We start from the raw sequence: 20941 nt of genomic DNA, 5'->3' as shown, positions 1-20941 counted from the left end.
CCCTGGCAGCTGGTCATTGGACTTAGAGTACAACTTATTTTTAGCCGTTAAGAAAATATTTGAAACATTTTTGTTCTGACCATTTAGTGTTCAGTGCATTGAATTTCCTCCTATTATTTTCATACATATTTATCCCAGTGTGGAGTAGAGCAGGCTTATTATCATGGGGTAAATTTTGACTCCCTTTTCTGAAGTCTTTATTAAAATTACAATTGTGTGGTTCGTTAGAATTGAGGAATGTAAGAATTACCTTGAATATTAAGTTATTTGCAGAGGCTTTGGGGAACAGTTTTATCTTAAGAATTACCTGGCAATTAAAACAAAATGAGTAATGGCATTTCAAAGTACCCGAAGCTTCTCATTTCAAATATTTGGGATGGATTTAAAAAAAAAAGAGTAAATCCAATTATCCACTGTGAATCTGGACAGTAGATTTAATTAATAATGATAATTAAACCTCAATGAGAGGATGATGTTGCTTTTTACAGACCCCTTAAAAAAATAGACCCCAGCCCAAAACATACTTCCCATACTGAGAAAATTCATCCAATTCCTGAACTATATCATAAGCTTTAAATTTATCCAGAGCTCAATGGTGTTGCTTTCCTTAAAAATAATGAGAAGTGGTTTGGTCACAAGCCATCAAAATCTAATTTCTTTCTCTCACATGGTGAAGTATTCCTGAGGATGCTTTTCTAAAATAATTATGTATTTCAGCCCCCTTCCCCACTTCCTGCCCTGTACCAGAATGATGGAAGATATTCACATAAATGTACCCAAATTTCAGGAAAGAAAAAAACAAATTAAAATATTACAGAGTGGTGAATCTCTACACCATGTATTCAACTGAGCAGTATCTGCATCAAAGAATTGATTTGTCAGTATCCTGAAATCTTCCCAGAAATATTTGAGACAGAGCCTTCTGTAAACCACAGGATTTTCTGGAGGAAAGCAAGTTGCTATAAAAAATTGATAAAGTCATGTTACAATAGTAATTTTAAGTGTTGCATATGTTAATGGCACAGTAACATATGTTCGCTCACTCAGGACTGTTGCTTAGAGATATAGACTGTGGCTGGTGTACGTTTCCCCATGGGCTTTTGTTATTATATATTCATTGAACAAGAAAATAAAAATGGGGAGTTCCCATTATGGTTCAGCAGTAACAAACCTGACTAGTAACCATGAGGACTCATGTTTGATCCCTGGCCTCACTCAGTTGCTTAAGAATCCGGTGTTGCCAGGAGCCGGGGTGTAGGTCACAGACACGGCTTGGACCCCACAGTGTTGTGGCTGTGGTGTAGGCCAAGCTGTGGCTCTGATTTGACCCCTAGCCTGGGAACTTCCATATGCTGCAGGAGAAGCCCTAAAAAAGCAGGGGAAAAAAGAAAAGAAAGAAAGAAAGATAGGAAAGAAAAATGATCAGTCTTCATCCAGGGATAACAATGTTCTAAACTAATAATGGCTTTTATTTTTTGTTTGCTTGGTTTTTAGCTTATGTTCTAAGACAATTGTTTTTAGAGAAGTTTTAAGTTTACAAAAAAAGTGAGAGGAAGTACAGAGATATCTCACATACACCCTGCCCTGACACAAGCATAGTCTCTCCTATTATCAACATCACTCACTGGAATGGTGCATTTTTTCCTAATGATGAACCTACACCAGCACATCACAATCACCCCAAGTCCATATTTTACTTTAGAGTTCGCTCTTGATGTTGTACCTTCTATGTATTTGGACAAAAGTATAATGACATATGTGCATCCTTATAACATCATACAGAGTATTTTTACTGCCTTAAGAACCCACTGTGCTTTGCCTGTTCATCTCCCTCCCACACTCCTGCTCTCAACCCCATCAAACCACTGCCATTTTTATTCTCTCCATAGTTCTGCTTTTTCATATATTTGGGAGCATACAGTGTGTAGTAGCCTTGTCAGATTGGCTTTTAACACTTAGTAATATGCATTTAAGTTTCCTCCATGTTTCTTCATGGCTTAAGAGTTCATTTCGTTTTTAACACTGAAGAATATTCCATTGTCTGAAAGTACTACAGTTTATTCATATATTCAACTATTGGGGCCATTGTGGTGGTTTCCAAGGTCTAGCAATTATCAATAAATCTGCTGTAAACATCCACATGCAGGGTTTTCTGTTTGTTTGTTTGTTTGGGGGTCTTTTTGGTTTTTTTGGCCACCCCTAGGCATATGAAGTCCCTAAGCCAGGGATCAGATCCAACCCGCCATTGCAGCCTAAGCTGCATCTGTAGCAACTCCAGATCCTTAACCCATTGTATGGGGCCAGGGATTGAAGGTGCATCCCAGTGCTCCAAAGCACTGCCCATCCCATTGCACCACAGTGGGAACTCCCACATGCAGGTTTTTGGGTGGAGATAGTTTTTACTTTCTTTGGGTAAATACCAAGAAGCATGATGGGGTACGAGACTATTTAGTTCTGTAAGAAACCATCGCACTGGCTTCCAAATGGGCAGCACCATTTTACATTCCCAGTAGAAATGAATGAGTGTTCTGTTGCTTCACAGCCTCAGCAGCACTTGATGTTGTCAGTGTTGTAATTTTGGCCATTTTAACTGGTGCTATCTCATTGTTTCAGTTTGCATTTTCCTGATGACATAATGTGGAACATCTTTTCATATGCATATTGGCCACCTGTATATCCTCTTTGGTGAGGTGTCCGTTAAAGTCCATAGACCATTTTTTCAATTACGTTGTTTCTTATTTTTTAGTTTGAAGAGCTCTTTGTACATTTTGGATAACAGTCTTCTTTCCAATGTGGTTTTTGTAAATATTTTTTCACAGTCTGTAAATAATGGTTTATTTTTCAAAATATATGCTGGTTCTTTACTTTTAATAACAAACTTCTTCAGACAGATTTTCAAATGATCATCACATTTGAACATATGTGTATTGTGAGACTGCTATTTAAACATTTTTTTAGAGATGGGCTATTCAATACTGTAGTCTCTAGTCACATGTGGCTCTCAAATACTTGAGACATGCTAGTGTAACTGAGACATTAAATTTTTATTTCACTTAATATTTTTATGCTTTCTTTTATTTTATTTTTTTTAATTTTTTTTTAATTTTCCCACTGTACAGCAAGGGGATCAAGTTATCCTTACATGTATACATTACAATTACATTTTTTCCCCCACCCTTTGTTCTGTTGCAACATGAGTATCTAGACAAAGTTCTCAATACTATTCAGCAGGATCTCCTTGTAAATCTATTCTAAGTTGTGTCTGATAAGCCCAAGCTCCCGATCCCTCCCACTCCGTCCCCCTCCCATCAGGCAGACACAAGTCTCTTCTCCAAGTCCATGATTTTCTTTTCTGAGGAGATGTTCATTTGTGCTGGATATTAGATTCCAGTTATAAGTGATATCATATGGTATTTGTCTTTGTCTTTCTGGCTCATTTCACTCAGTATGAGATTCTCTAGCTCCATCCATGTTGCTGCAAATGGCATTATGTCATTCTTTTTTAGGGCTGAGTAGTGTTCCATTGTGTATATATACCACCTCTTCCGAATCCAATCATCTGTCGATGGACATTTGGGTTGTTTCCATGTCCTGGCTATTGTGAATAGGGCTGCAATGAACATGCGGGTGCACGTGTCTCTTTTAAGTAGAGTTTTGTCCGGATAGATGCCCAAGAGTGGGATTGCGGGGTCATATGGAAGTTCTATGGATAGATTTCTAAGGTATCTCCAAACTGTTCTCCATAGTGGCTGTACCAGTTTACATTCCCACCAGCAGTGCGGGAGGGTTCCCTTTTCTCCACACCCCCTCCAGCACTTGTTATTTGTGGATTTATTAATGATGGCCATTCTGACTGGGGTGAGGTGATATCTCATGGTAGTTTTGATTTGCATTTCTCTTATAATCAGCGATGTTGAGCATTTTTTCATGTGTTTGTTGGCCATCTGTATATCTTCTTTGGAGAACCGTCTATTCAGATCTTTTGCCCATTTTTCCATTGATTGACTGGCTTTTTTGCTGTTGGGTTGTATAAGTTGTTTATATATTCTAGAGATTAAGCCCTTGTCGGTTGCATCATTTGAAACTATTTTCTCCCATTCTGTAAGTTGTCTTTTTGTTTTCTTTTTGGTTTCCTTTGCTGTGCAAAAGCTTTTCAGTTTGATTAGGTCCCATGGGTTTATTTTTGCTCTGATTTCTATTGCTTTGGGAGACTGACCTAAGAAAATATTCATGATGCTGATGTATTTCACTTAATTTTAACTAAAATTTAAGAAAGATCTTGATTAAGTTATTGTAGAAATTTTAAATAGATGTGTAAGAATTTGATTATGAGTCTACCTTTTCAGCTATAAATTTTTCTCAAAAATTTTTTATGTTTTTCTTACATTGCTTATATGTTGAAATAACAACATTTTAGAAATATTGGGTTAAATAAAATATATTACTAAAATTAATTTCACCTGTTTATTTTCTAATTTCTTAGTGTGCCTGTAAGAAAATTGTAGACTACATATATAGCTCATGTTATGTTTCTATTGGGCAGTGCTCTTTTAGAATACCATGACACCAAGGTTCATTTGTTTATTCAGCATGAATCATATGTAATTTGCTAGCCACCAGAGATTCAATCATGGGCAAGCCACAGCAGGCTCTTGCTTGCCGTCATGGAGCTTACAGTCTAGTACTGGAGAAAATAATATACAAAGAGATAAGTAAATAAACGAACCTAAGTGTGTGTTTTATAGAAAACAAAGCAGAGTAATCTGAGCTAATGACCACTGGACATTGCAGTCCAAGAAGGTCAGTCAAAGGAGGTGGACAACTGATCTGACACTTGAATGATGAGAAAACGACACCTATGGAAAGACCAGAGAAAAGAATGTTCCAGACACAGAGAAAAACAGGAGTTTCTGGTTCCATAACTTGTTAATGAGAAGTTTACTCAAACATGACCACCAATAGAAACCATGACAAATGTATAGATATATATTCCTGTAAACCATGACAAAAGTATAGATATAAGTTCTTGGCGATCAGAATCTAAAGTCCCTTAAGGAAGGGGCTTTCATCTATATTTTTCACTGATGAGTATCAAGTAATCAAATATTCAATAAAATTCATAAAGGAAATCCTAGTTAGGTAGGCTAGTGAGAATTCAGCAAAATTTTCCATAAAAATACTGCAAGAACATTTCTGCAGGCTAGTATCTTCATGTCCATATGTCAACATGTTTAGTGTCTGATCATTGTTGGGTGCCTGATCAACAGCAGAGTTGAGATTTTTAGAAACAACCACTAGCTCCTGTAATGATTGCATATTAAAAAAAATAGTAGTAACCCCACAATGAAGGGTCTTGGCAATGAAAGAATTAAAATGTGAGAAAGTAATTGAGTTTACATGAAGGAATTTCATGTTATCAGTTATGTGGAGTAACAAAATAGGGTTAACAGAATTACTTACTTGAAAAGATGTTGTCTTTAAGAGCAGCTCATTTTTTGTTCCAAACATATAGGCCATCCTGCGGAGTGCTGATATTTTTTCCATGCACAAGTCCACTAAGTTATGTATCATGTAAGGTAGAGAATTCTTTCTAGACAATCGGTTGTCCAGAAATTTAAAGCAGAAACCCATACCTCATATTTTCTGTATCTGCTCTGCAGTATAACTGGGAATACAAGAAATAGTTCCTGCATAATTTATCTTCATCTCAACTCCTAAGACTTTCTCTTGCTGTATAAATAAGGTAGACTGTTCCCTGACCTAATAACCATCATCTTTCACCCCAGCATCCAATGGATTGGAAGTGAGGAAAGCGGTATATGATAAAGAGGATCACACTAAAAAAATTAATGTCATGCAACCTTGTGTTCAACACTCTTTAAAGAATATCAGTGTGTTAAGAATCCAGCATTGTCACTGCTGTAGTGCAGGTTTGATCTCTAACCCTACCGCATGCTGTGGGCATGGCCAAAAGGGGGGAAAAAAAAAAAGACTATTTTCCCTTTGTTTTAATGAAGAGAATTCAGACTTAACCTAGTTCCATTACATAAAGCTCACAATGACGAATATTTTCACATTTTTTTTTCAAATCTGCTATGTCCAAGGCGCTATGCTAGGTATGGTGCAGAAATGTAATAATAAATAACACATGATTTTTGCCTTTCTTCAGTGATCCAATTTCTCATTCTAGTTACCATCCTGGGAAAAAAACATACTACAATATAAAATCTTTTTATATATTTTGCTTTGACAAACATTTTATATGAATTATTTTTTTTTTTTGCACAAGCGGTTCTTGATGCTCTCCTAAATTTTTTTTACACATTTAGCATTTTATTAGCATACGATGTGTAAAAGATGAGTAACACTTTCATCTCATTCCCAGTCCTCCCTCCGTCCTAACTTCCCTTCTCCATCCTGAACTGTATCCCATCTCTAACTTAAAGTTTCTAGAACCTTACTCATTCACCAAATATTTGCTGGATTAATGTATTAATGAACAAAAGGAATGAGGTATGGATTTAGGGTATGAAATCATGTTTCATGCTTGTTTATGAATTTTGAACCAACAAACCTCAAATATGAGTTTTGCAAAGATACAGCAGCACTAGAAAGGGTGTATTATAAAGAGTGGAGTAGGCAGATGTAAATCTCCTTACAAGGCAATAGTTAAGAGATGGCAAGGGGCTGAGCAAAACAATGACAATGAGATAGTGGAGGGTGGTGGAAGAAATTGAGAAATGCTATAGGAGGGGTATGGGAGGCTCTTTCTTCTGGAGGAGCCTGGTCTCCATAAACAAGGTACATGGGAGAAAATAACGACTGTTTAGGAAAGTAATTCCCATAGGGAAGACTATGCTTTTGTTCACAAATATTCAAATACAACATTCAAATGCACATACAAAGCCCTTTCCTCAGAGCTGTGGGAAGGGGTCTTCAGTGCACAGAGTCTTGCTTTGCTGGGAAATGTGGGAACGGGGGATGTGATCCCTAATCCTCAATGCTGATGGGGACGGGACAGGCACTCTCTGGTTTGGGCCAACTGTCTTGCACTTTGCTCTACAATGGACAGCGTCCATGGAATGCATCCCTCTGACCTTTGCCTGTGTTTATTTCTTTTGGAGGAAATGAGGGTATTTTCTCTGAAAATTTTTAAGTTCAAGAGGAAACATACCCAATCACTGGATAATAAAGAGTAGGGACAAAGCCCTGATGAGAGGGAGTGTTTTCACAGCATGTGGGTGGTAGGTTAAGAAAGAGGTCATGCCAAGGCTCTTTTTTTTATTGAAACAAAGTTTCTATATGAATGCATATCATTGCCAACATTTTGGGGTTTGTCAAGAGTTCTAAGATGAAATTCTGACAGGAAATTTAGGCAAGCATCACTTGATTCTCTCTCCCTACAAACTGCTGGGAACATCTCAGATGAAATTTGTTTTATATTTCCTAGGTCTTACATTATTTTACATAGAGGCAACATAAAGGTACCCCTATATTAGTTTGTATACCATTCATTGAACACATGTTCATAGTGATCGATCATCCAGTCTGACTTCAAAATGGTGGTTTTGGAAAGAGTGAGTAAGCCAGTAGGCTATGGGTCAGTTAAAAAAGTAGTGGTTAATTACAGGCTTGTGTTGTGGCTTCAAGCATGTTGCATAACTTCCTCACTTGCCCTCTTACTCATAAAAGGCATTCTTCATCCATAGTCTGGTAGGCGTTAAGTAGGAACCAACTAAAGAGCTAGCAAAGCACTTTCTGAATGTAGAGTGTGCCCTACTTTGTCTTTATTTGATAAAGCAAGCATCATGATGAAGAACTGACTCTAGGCAAAAATGAAAATATTAACTAGGAAAACCAGAAAGGAATGTACAAATGAATCGGAAGACGTCACCAAGAAAATGTTCAGGAGGACAGACAGAAACACACGTACACACACCCAAGTTTGTTCTCTTCTGGCTGTGAGCTCTTTGGGGGCTAGGGATTATAGTTTATTCACCCTTAAATACTCAGGCTTGGCACCCTGTGTAACTTAGCGGTTTTAGAGCTCATTGTTGAATTAGGAGGAAATCGATTAGAGTGATTTAGATCATATTAAGATATAAGTGACAGATAATATCATAATATTACTAGAAGTATTTACATCTTTTAAAAAGATTCTGATTAACCCCTCAAAATTGTTTGTGACAGAATCAGGGGAAATTTTTAGGGTTGGGGTATACCATAGAGCAGAAGAACCAGTCTGGACCCTTGAAGCTGTAGTAATTATATCAGCTGCTACTTATGCTTATAAGAATGCTTTTCAATTCACAAAGAATGACCACCACACTCTGTCTCTTCTAAACTTCTGTTCATATTCTCACTTTTGCCAGTCTCAGTCCAGCTAGATTTTATAAGCTTTTTAAATTGTCCACATATTGAGTTTTAAATTAAATAAACAGAGTTACAGACAAAGAAGATAGTCAGCTATGTATTCATTGCATGTCTAATAGGTACCAGTCTTTGTGACTGATGCTCTAGCACAAGAATGAGTAAAATGAGCAGGGAAGGCATATGAGAATTTTGAGCTTCTTGAAAAAGAAGGATGTGTATCCAGAGTGTTTCTGGCCAGCAGTTGGCATAGTTTTGGGTGCATAATAGGAAACATTATTTTGGAAATAATGTTTGAGAGAGAAGTAAAAAGAAGCCAGGGAGGAGGAATACAAAAGGGAGAAAAGAATAAAAAGAAGGAGAAGAGGGGTAGAGAAAGAGATTGATTGCATGCTTAGGATGAATATGTGCACAGCCTGTGGTTGTAGACAAATGAGAAGGATGTGCTGGAATGAAAAGATTAGATGGTAGCAGTTGCCACAATAGGCACTAACTGTGAGACTTGGTGCTGATACAGACTCAAAACGATTTTGTTCTGCTCATCCAAGTACGATTTTGGTTACAAGGAAACGCTAAGAATGCTTTCTGGGAGGCACTTTTGCTGTGGGACTTCCCTCCAGTGAACTCTGATCAAGTAAGAAAGCACAAATGTCAAGCATCTGTGAACTTTATTTGCCATCTGGGTGTTAACTTCCCTCTCTCACTGGGTGAAATGTACATTCCTGCACTTATTCAGGAGTTTGCCAAGATTCTCCAAATCTAGATATGATTACCCTTGCTACAAGATTCTTGATAATGATTTTATGCTATAAAAGACACTATCATTCTTTAAAATGTCTTCACTTTGTCAAAAATTTTATTCAGTGAACACTAAGATACTTGTGACATTTTTGTTGTTGCCTTAATAACTGTGTTTTATAAAAGAAAGATCCATGAGCTCTGGAGTTAAGACATGCTGAAATCCTGTTTCCACTATTCACTAGCTTGTGACTTTTGGCCAGCCAGTTAATTTCTATGACACTCAGCTTTCTCATCTGTAAAATTGGGAAGCTATGTTTGATGGTATTGTTTAAATTAGTGCTCTTAAATGTCAGATATTTTCTATGTTGCTTAGCATAGCATACTTGCACATGTTGCCTAGCATACACCTAACTTGACAGGTGGCAGCTAGTACTTATAGTAGTAATAATAATAATAATAAAGAAATTCATGAAATTCAAAAGGAGTTTTCTTGATATCCATGATTCAGAACAAGAAATTTCTTTTTTCTCAAGAACATGGTACCATTAACATGATACTGTGTCAACGCTCCCTTCCTTTTGTTGGGATAAATTTTCCTCCCCAAATGGAAATATTTAATGTTTGTTTAAAAATTAATAAGTGCTTGATTATTAAAAATTCAAACATTATAGATATAGAGGAGAAAGAAATTATTCCATTCTCCAGATCACCACCTTTACTGATTCAGTGAATATTCTTTCAGTCTAGACACATGAAAACACATGGAATGTGAATATGAATTTTTACTAAAGAAATTGGATATGGAGTTCCCATCGTGGCTCAGTGGTTAACGAATGCGACTAAGAACCATGAGGTTGCGGGTTCGATCCCTGGCCTTGCTCAGTGGGTCAAGGATCCAGCGTTGCCATGAGCTGTGGTGTAGGTTACAGACAAGGCTCAGATCCCGCGTTGCTGTGGCTCTGGTGAAAGCTGGCAGCTACAGCTCCGATTAGATCCACAGTCTATGGGAGCAGCCCAAGAAATGGCAAAAAGACAAAAAAAAAAAAAAGAAATTGGATAATATGTCAAGACTTTGAACACACATGCTCTTCCATAACTTTAGTCTTCACTTAGTAATATACCACAGTCATCTCTTCATGTCAATGAATATAAAGACATCTCATTTTTAAATATTGCTTCCAAGTATTCCATTTAAATATGTGCCATATTTTAACCAATACTTCCACTTTTCGTTGTTAAAAAAATTTAGTGAACAAACTGGTATATATGTGTCTTTGTCTACTTACATTAATACTCCTGTAGAATAAATGCCTACAGGTAGAGTTGAAGGACCATCGAGTATGAGCATTTTAAATGTTGATTCATATTATTGAATTGCCTCCCCCCAAAGAAGTTATGCCCTTTAAAGTCCTACCAAGAATAAATGATATTATCTCTTTCTTCCCAGTGGAACTGGCTTAAAATAGGGCTTGAAATTAATGGGATTTATCATTTGGAATAGTCATGAATGGCCCAAGGTGAGTAGACAGCAGAACTCAAACTTGCGTATGAGACTAACTAACCATGATCATCAAGGGCCTGGCTTAGAAAAGGCAAACAAATTAGATGAAAAAAATGAACATTATGGACAAACAGTGTGTATGCTCTTCTGCTTAAAAAAAAAAGAAAAAGTGTAAGACATTGAAGCAACATCTCTTCAGAAGGCTTAAAGGAGATGGTTGGACTTTTCCAGTTTGAGAGAGGTGGAGCACCCATCCTTTAAATGTATATTTTCACCTGTTTTCAGAATAATGAGGCAGGAAAATTACAGTGACTATGTTTTAGTCAGAACTATTCTTTCAAAACCAATCAGGACCTCACAAAATATAGTTTTTCCCTTTGTGATATCTGGGTGGTTGAGAATTTGCTCTTATAGTTCCCAATGAAGGTAATTTTCTTTATCAGTATGTTCAGAAAGCATGTTTGAAATATTCTATTATTCTGGGATTAAAAAAAAAACAACTGATTTTGAGAGTTCCTGTTGTGGCACAGTGAGTTAAGAATTCAACTGCAGCCACTCACATTGCTGCAGAAGTGCAAGTTGAATCCTGGCCCCAGCACAGTAAGTTAAAGGATCTGGAATTGCTGCAGCTGCAGCTTGGATTCAATCCCTGGCCTGAGAACTTCATATGTCAGGAATGAGGCCATAAAAAAAAATTGTGATTATAATTCTCTTGGAATGCTTATTCCCTTTAATATATAGATATTAGAGATTGCCTTACACAGATTAAAGACTGTGTTGCATGAGTGGATTTATCAGTCAGAGAAGTAGACTAGGAATCCCAATCAAATTAAGTGCAAATCTGCAACAAATACATGACGATAATCAAAAGTGCATTTAGAAATGCTATAAAATTTGGTTGTGATGATCATTGTACAACTATAAAAGTAATTGAGTAATAAAAATGCTATATTAAAAAAGTGCATTTAAACAGTGTTGGAGTTCCTTTAACATAGAAACAGAGTGAAAACTCTAGTGTAAAATTTGATTTAAAATTTAGGAAAGTGCAGATCGTGTTTCCTAACATTTTGAACTCCATGCCTAAGGATGCACCTTCGGGACCACGTGCCCTTTTGTTAACCTTCCCCCATCCCCCATTGTTGTGTACACCATGAGGCTGCCTCCTGATCATTAGTACTATAGAGAGCAAGGATTCAACCAAGAAGAATTGTTTTGCTTACACAAAGGCATCAGTCACTCTTCAAAGGCATATCAATGAATACAAATGCTGAAAACCTCCTTTGAACTAGTATTAAAAATTGCTACTAGTGTCAGATATTGGTAAATGAAAACCTCAAGGTAGCAACAGTTTCAACTCATACAAATAAAATCAACCCCTTGATCATTTCTGAGTGAATTAACCATTAGTATATGTGTGAAGAATCATGAGTTACTTTGACATGGTTTGATTTTTTTTTCAAGGATTTCTCTCATCTCTTCCCCATGCTCCCAGAGAAATCATTTTAATATTTTGGTTGTTTTGGGAGGTTGTAATTCATTTATGCATTGAAGTCTGTGCTTTTTCACATGATCATTGAAGCTTTTATTTTTAATATGTTTGTCATTGCCCTGAGATATTCCCTGGAATATACTTATGTTCCTTAGAAAGGTCCTAATTATTTATTCTTAAATCCTCAAAGAAAGTTCTGGCTTAAGGAAAACACTGAATGTGAAATACTGTTTTTCTTAAAAAAAATTTTGCTTTGCCATAATGTGTATGAGTTTTATAGTATATGCAAACTATTACATTTAGAATGGATAAGCAATGAGGTCCTGGCTCTGTAGCACAGGGAACTGTGTCCAATCACTTGTGATAGAACATGATAGAAGGTAAAATGAGAAAAAGAATGTGTATACATATATGTCTGACTGGGTCACTTTGATGTACAGCAGAAATTGACAGAACATTGTAAATCAACTATAATCAAAAATTTTAAGAAAAATTTTGCTTTGCCATAATGTGTATGAGCTTTATGAAAATATGTTTCTTTCTCTTACCTGCTTTTGCCAAATTAATGGATCAGCATCCTTTCAGCAATATTAACAGGAAAGACCATATACTCATGCATTCCCAGGGATGCCAAAAAGTTTCCCTTCATCCAAATTTCTTCGGGGTTTTGATTCCTAACTGCCCTTAAACTTGGAAGCAACTATTCCAGCTCTTGCTCTTTTCCCTAGTTATCTTGCCAAATTCCACAAATGTCATTCTTGCTTCCTTTCAAATCACGCCCAGGGACATTGTCCTCACTTTTTTTCTGGATGGCTTTTTACCCCTTGTCCTTTGACACACTTCTAAGTTTCTCAGGGCTACAGAACATGGACTATTTTAAATCAATGACACATTCTCAGTTCCCAATATTCATGTTTTTTTTTAATTATGAGACATATATTGTCTGTATTCAAAAACAACATTCTATTTTTAAAAATCACAGAAGAGTAGTCCAAAGTGTAACCTAACTATTTCATAGATGCAAAAATATCTGGAACATAAGATCTTAGTAAACATAGATCCTCAAAAGTACATTATTCCTTCTAATTGGTGGATACTTGCCTAATAACATGATCTGGAACTGCAAATGAAAAAAGAAAAACTAAATATAGAAAAGAAGGCATATAATAATTTTACACCTAATATATAGGCTCTACTTTTTAATGTTTTAAAGTTAATTTTTACAAAAAAAAATCCTTTTACCCTTTATGGAATATAAGATATTCTTTAAAATTTTAAGATAGAGGAGAGAGGACAAGATGGCGGAGGAGTAGGGGGACACGCTCGCCCTCTCCCACAAACACAACAAAAAAAGCACATCTACAGAATAAATGACTCGCACAGAACAGCAACCAATCGCTGGCAGAGGAACCTAAACTCCAATAACTGGCAAGAAGTTCGTGACATTACTGGGCAGAACCGGAGAAAAGAGGAGAGTGAGAGAAGGTAAATCCGAGCGGGACGGGCGCTCCCGAAAGGGAACTGCGGAGGAGAAAGGGATCCCGCAGCCTGGAAAGTCACCTACTCGGGGGAAAGATCAAACGAACCGGAGGAATCTCCAGATGCAGAGAAGAGTGTAGCAGTAAGTTGGAGTACGGAAAAGCCGATCAAGAACCGAACGGACCATCTAAACTACGGGCACAGTCACCAAAAATTGAGACGCCTGGGTGGGGGCTGGGCACCGAGTCCTCGGCTCCAGAGGTTAGTCCCCGAGAACGGGCTGGGGGGGGCGGGGCAGAGAGGAAACTACTTGGGAGGTCTAGAAACCATTTGACGGGGCAGAGACTGCCTGGGAGACTAGAAAACAAAGCTGTTTCAGAGAAAGGGAGCAATACTCTAGGGGCGGGGAAGTGGAAAGCCGCATCAGAGGGAACCTGGGAGAAGAGCCTGGTCTGCGCCCGTGCGAGGGAGGGGAGAGAAGAAGGGTTGGGTCCCCATAGAATACACCCCACGCCACAGCAAGCTTACAGGCCCGCTAGCTAGCTGAAAGCTGTGCTTCCCAGTGCATCCCCTCCCCCCACCCCAACCACCCCCTACTCTCGCCGAACCTGGGGCTGCCTCCAGTCCAGGAGGGCTGGCCTCAACAATTGCCTGAAGCCTACCACCGCAGGGGCTGTCCCTGCACAGGCCTGCTTGCCCTTTGGAGGGGCTACACTTCCACAGAGTAGCACCAAACACCACCAGCCCCCAAGAAAAGGCCTACAGCCCAGAAAAGCTAGAACAAGCCTAGCCAGGCCTTGAATAGATCTGCCTAATTTTCGGACGGTTTTTCTGAGTCAGGCTGCCGCGGGGAGGAGCCTCTTGGGTTTCCAACGGCCCTGCTACCCGCCCAAGCCCCCAGGGGGTGCCCCACTCCCACGGAATAGCTGCTCAGCACCACCAGCCCCCTCTAGGACCCCCTGCAGCCCAGAAGAGCTGCAACAAGCTTGGCCAGACTGTGAAAAGATCCGCCTACATTCGCAGGCCAGTCCTTCTGAGTTGGGCTGCCCTAGGGAAGAACCTCTTAGGTTCTCAGTGACCCAGATAGCTGCTCCAGCCCCCAGGGGGTGCTGCACTCCTGAGGAACAGCTGCCCAACACTGCCAACCCCCTGCAATAACCCCACAGCCTAAAAACACCAGAGCAAGCTCTGCATGACCAAGTGAAATCTGCTACCATCGCAGTGTGGACCTCCCAGTCCTGTCTGCCCTCAGGAAGTCCTCCTTTGCTTCAAAGAAACACTGTTAGCTCCATCAACACTCCAGAAAAGCCACACTGCCTCAAAAAAGATTGACCAACAACGCCAGCCCTCAGGAAATATTCCACGGCAGTGACAAGGCAAACACTGCCCAATAACGGAGAGTACAACTCCCTCAGGAAAAAGAAAACAACAAGCAAGATGAAGAAGCTGAGAAACCACCCCCAGTCAAACCAACAGGAGAACTCACCTAAAACAGTCAACAATGAAACAGATCTCTGCAGTCCAGCAGACCTGGAGTTCAAAAGAGAAATAGCGAAAATACTGAAGGAATTAAGAGAAGATATGAACAGTAATGCAGATACCCTAGAAAGGAACTAGAAAATATAAGGAGGAGCCAAGAAAAACTAGAACATTCATTTGCAGAGATGCAAACTGAACTAAGGGCAGTAAAAACCAGAATGAATAATGCAGAAGAACGAATCAGTGATATGGAAGACAGAATAATGGAAATCACTCAATCTGGTCAACAGACAGAAAACCAAATCAAAAAAACTGGAAAGCAATATAAGAGACCTATGGGATAATATAAAGCAGGCCAATCTACACATAATAGGAATTCCAGAAGGAGGAGAAAAAGATAAGGGGATGGAAAATATATTTGAAGAAATTATCGCTGGAAACTTCCCAAATCTAAAGGATACTGGGTTCAAGATACAAGAGGCACAGAGGGCCCCAAACAAACTGAACCCAAATAGACCCACACCAAGACACATCATAATAAAAATGGCAAAAGTTAGTGATAAAGAGAGGATCCTAAAGGCAGCAAGAGAAAAACAGAATGTTACCTAACAAGGGAACCCCATAAGAATATCAGCGACTTCTCTACAGAAACACTACAGGCCAGGAGGGAATGGAAGAGATATTAAAGTGCTAAAAGGAAAAATATGCAACCTAGAATACTCTATCCAGCAAGAATATCATTTAAAATAGAAGGGGAAAAAAAATTTTTTCCAACAAACAAACTTAAAGAATACTGCAACACAAAACCCAGGTTAAAGGAATATTGAAAGGGCTTCTCTAAACCAAAAACAAGGAAGGAAAGGGAAGAAAAAAGAAAAAAAAAAAAAGAAGAGGAGAAGAACTAGGACTGAGGACCACAATCAGAGAGCAGTCACTCAAATAAGCCAGCATACAGATTTAATCATGAACATGCTTCAAGAAAATCAAATTAAAAAGAAAAAAATAAAAAAAAGGTCATCAAAACCATAAAATGTGGGCAAGGGATGTTAGGAAGAAATAACCCTTTTTGTTTGCTTGTATGTTTCTCTTCTAATTTTAATATAGTAATGAAGTGTTTGAACTAACAGGACCTCAGGCTAAACACACAGTTATGGGAAGGGGTTAGCATACTTAAAAAACAGGGCAACCACAAGCCAAAACCAAATATTGCATTTGCAAAAAATGAAAAAAAATACATCAAGCAGATAATAACAGACCATCCAACCAAAAAAAAAAAAAAAAAAGAAAGGAAGAATGGAGAACCATAGAATCAAACTGGAACATGAGGTTCAAATGGCAATAAATAATCATCTATCAATTATCACCTTAAATGTCAATGGACTGAACACCCCAATCAAAAGACACAGAGTGGCTGAGTGGATAAAAAGGCAAAAACCTTCAATATGCTGCCTACAAGAACTCACCTTAGGACAAAAGATACATATAGATTGAAAGTGAAAGGGTGGGGAAAAATATTTCACGCCAATAGACATGACAGAGGAAAGCAGAGTCGCAACACTCATATCAGACAAAAAATAGACTTTAAAACAAAAGACATAAAAGACAAAGAAGGACATACTTAATGATTAAAGGATCCATCCAAGGAGAGGATGTTACTATCGTCAACATATAGACCCCAAATACAGGAGCCACCAGATCATACAACAAATATTAACAGACATAAAGGGAGATATTGATGAGAATACAATCATAGTAGGAGACCTTATACCCCCTCACATCAATGGACAGATCCCTAGACAGAAAACCAAAAAGCACAGAGATCCTAAAGGAAACAATAGAAAAGTTAGACTTCATTGATATCTCAGGACACTACATCCAAAAAAAGCAGAATACACATTCTTCTCAAATGCTCATGGAACATTCTCAAGAATCGACCACATATTGGGACACAAAGCTAATCTCAATAAATTTAGGAGCATAGAAATTATCTCAAGTATCTTCTTGACCACAGTGCCATTAAATTAGAAATCAACCATGGGAAAAGGAAAGGAGAAAAAACCTACTACATGGAGACTAAACAACATGCTACTAAAAAACCAAGGGTCAGTGAGGAAATAAGAAGGAAATTAAAAACTACCTTGAAACAAATGATAAGGAAGACACCACCGCTCAAAATCTATGGGATGCTGCGAAAGCAGTGCTCAGAGGGAATTATAGCGATACAGGCCTTTCTCAAAAAGAAGAGAAAGATCCCAAATGGACAACTTAACCCTCCACCTAAATGAATTAGAAAAAGAAGAACAAAAAAAAGCCTAAAGTCAGCAGAAGGAAGGAAATTATAAAAATCAAAGAAGAATCAATAAATAGAGACTCAGAAACAATAGAGAAAATTAATAAAACCAAGAGGTGGTTCTTTGAAAGGTCAACAAATTGACAAACCCCTGGCCAGACTCACTAAAAAGAGGAGAGAAAGAACCCAAATAACCAAAATTATAAATGAAAAAGGAGAAATCACAACGGATACAGCAGAAATACAAAAAACCATAAGAGAATACTATGACCAACTATACGGCAACAGTTTGACAATCTGGAAGAAATAGACGATTTTCTAGAATCTTACAGCCTGCCAAAACTGAAGCAAGTAGAAACAGACCAACTGAACAGACCAATCACTAGAAATGAAATTGAAGAGGTCATAAAATCACTCCCTACAAATAAAAGTCCAGGACCAGATGGCTTCACAGGTGAATTTTATCAAACATATACAGAGGAACTGGTGCCCATCCTCCTTAAACTCTTTCAAAAGGTTGAAGAAGAAGGAATACTCCCAAAGACATTCTATGATGCCACCATCACCCTCATTCCAAAACCAGACAGAGATACCACCAAAAAAGAAAACTATCGCCCAATATCTTTGATGAATATAGATGCAAAAATTCTCAACAAAATCTTAGCCAACCGAATCCAACAACATACCAAAAAAATTATACACCATGATCAGGTTTGGTTCATCCCAGGTTCACAAGGATGGTTCAACATATGCAAATCAATCAGCATCATACACCATATTAACAAAAAAAAAGTCAAAAATCATATGATCATCTCAATAGATGCAGAAAAAGCATTTGACAAAGTCCAACATCTATTCATGATCAAGACCCTCGCCAAAGTGGGTATAGAGGGAACATTCCTGAATATGATCAAAGCCATTTATGATAAACCCACAGCAAATATAATCCTCAATGGGGAAAAACTGAAAGCCTTCTCACTCCAATCTGGACCAAGACAGGGATGCCCACTCTCACCACTGCTCTTCAACATAGTTTTGGAAGTCCTAGCCACAGCAATTAGACAAACAAAAGAAATCAAAGGCATCCATATAGGAAGAGAAGAGATAAAACTGTCACTGTATGCAGATGACATGATACTACACATAGAAAACCCTAAGGACTCAACCCCAAAACTCCTTGAACTGATTCATAAATTCAGCAAAGTAGCAGGATATAAGATTAACATTCAGAAGTCAGTTGCATTTCTGTATACCAGCAATGAAATATTAGAAAAGGAATACAAAGATATAACACCTTTTAAAATTGCACCTCACAAAATCAAATACCTCAGAATACACCTGACCAAGGAGGTAAAGGACTTATATGCCGAGAACTATAAAACTTTAATCAAAGAAATCAAAGAAGATGTAAAGAAATGGAAAGATATTCCATGTTCCTGGATTGGGAAAATCAACATTGTAAAAATGGCCATACTACCCAAAGCAATCTACAGATTCAATGCAATCCCTATCAAATTACCCAGGACATTTTTCACAGAACTAGAACAAACAATCCAAACATTTATATGGAACAACAAAAGACCCAGAATCGCCAAAGCAATCCTGAGAAACAAAAACCAAGCAGGAGGCATCACTCTCCCAGACTTCAAGAAATACTACAAAGCCACAGTCATCAAAACAGTGTGGTACTGGTATCAAAACAGACAGACAGACCAATGGAACAGAAGAGAGAATCCGGAAATAAACCCTGACACCTATGGTCAATTAATCTTTGACAAGGGAGGCAAGAACATCAAATGGGAAAAAGAAAGTCTATTCAGCAAGCATTGCTGGGAAACCTGGACAGCTGCATGCAAAGCAATGGAACTAGAACACACCCTCACACCATGCACAAAAATACACTCCAAATGGCTGAAAGACTTAAATATACGACAGGACACCATCCAACTCCTAGAAGAAAACATAGGCAAAACACTCTCTGACATCAACATCATGAATATTTTCTCAGATCAGTCTCCCAAAGCAATAGAAATCAGAGCAAAAATAAACCCATGGGACCTCATCAAACTGAAAAGCTTTTGCACAGCAAAGGAAACCCAAAAGAAAACAAAAAGACAACTTACAGAATGGGAGAAAATAGTTTCAAATGATGCAACCGACAAGGGCTTAATCTCTAGAATATATAAACAACTTATACAACTCAACAGCAAAAAAGCCAATCAACCAATGGAAAAATGGGCAAAAGACCTGAATACACAGTTCTCCAAAGAAGATATACAGATGGCCAACAAACACATGAAAAAATGCTCAACATCGCTGATTATAAGAGAAATGCAAATCAAAACTACCATGAGATATCACCTCACCCCAGTCAGAATGGCCATCATTAATAAATCCACAAATAACAAGTGCTGGAGGGGGTGTGGAGAAAAGGGAACCCTCCTGCACTGCTGGTGGGAATGTAAACTGGTACAACCACTATGGAGAACAGTTTGGAGATACCTTAGAAATCTATCCATAGAACTTCCATATGACCCCGCAGTCCCACTCTTGGGCATCTATCCGGACAAAACTCTACTTAAAAGAGACACGTGCACCCGCATGTTCATTGCAGCCCTATTCACAATAGCCAGGACATGGAAACAACCCAAATGTCCATCGACAGATGATTGGATTCGGAAGAGGTGGTATATATACACAATGGAACACTACTCAGCCCTAAAAAAGAATGACATAATGCCATTTGCAGCAACATGGATGGAGCTAGAGAATCTCATACTGAGTGAAATGAGCCAGAAAGACAAAGACAAATACCATATGATATCACTTATAACTGGAATCTAATATCCAGCACAAATGAACATCTCCTCAGAAAAGAAAATCATGGACTTGGAGAAGAGACTTGTGGCTGCCTGATGGGAGGGGGACGGAGTGGGAGGAATCGGGAGCTTGGGCTTATCAGACACAACTTAGAATAGATTTACAAGGAGATCCTGCTGAATAGCATTGAGAACTTTGTCTAGATACTCATGTTGCAACAGAAGAAAGGGTGGGGGAAAAATATAATTGTAATGTATACATGTAAGGATAACCTGACCCCCTTGCTGTACAGTGGGAAAATAAAAAAAAAATTAAGATATTCCATTCTTAAAATTTTTACTGCTATTAACTTTCCTCCTAGATTCACATAATTACTACTATTTTACAATAGGATCAAGAAAATAATTAGAAAATCATAGAATTATGCTGCTGTCGCTGAATTGGAGTGAATTCTATTTATTTTACAGTTAAGAAAATAGATCCCCGGGAGTTCCCCTCGTGGCGCAGTGGTTAACGAATCCGACTAGGAACCATGAGGTGGCGGGTTCGGTCCCTGCCCTTGCTCAGTGGGTTAACGATCCGGCGTTGCCGTGAGCTGTGGTGTAGGTTGCAGACACGGCTCAGATCCCGCGTTGCTGTGGCTCTGGCGTAGGCCGGTGGCTACAGCTCCGATTCAACCCCTAGCCTGGGAACCTCCATTTGCCGCGGGAGCGGCCCAAGAAATAGCAACAACAACAACAACAACAAAAAAGACAAAAAAAAAAGAAAATAG

This window comes from Phacochoerus africanus, chromosome 6, assembly GCF_016906955.1.
Source record: "Phacochoerus africanus isolate WHEZ1 chromosome 6, ROS_Pafr_v1, whole genome shotgun sequence".
Taxonomy (NCBI): domain Eukaryota; kingdom Metazoa; phylum Chordata; class Mammalia; order Artiodactyla; family Suidae; genus Phacochoerus; species Phacochoerus africanus.
Note: the sequence above shows the minus strand (reverse complement) of the source record.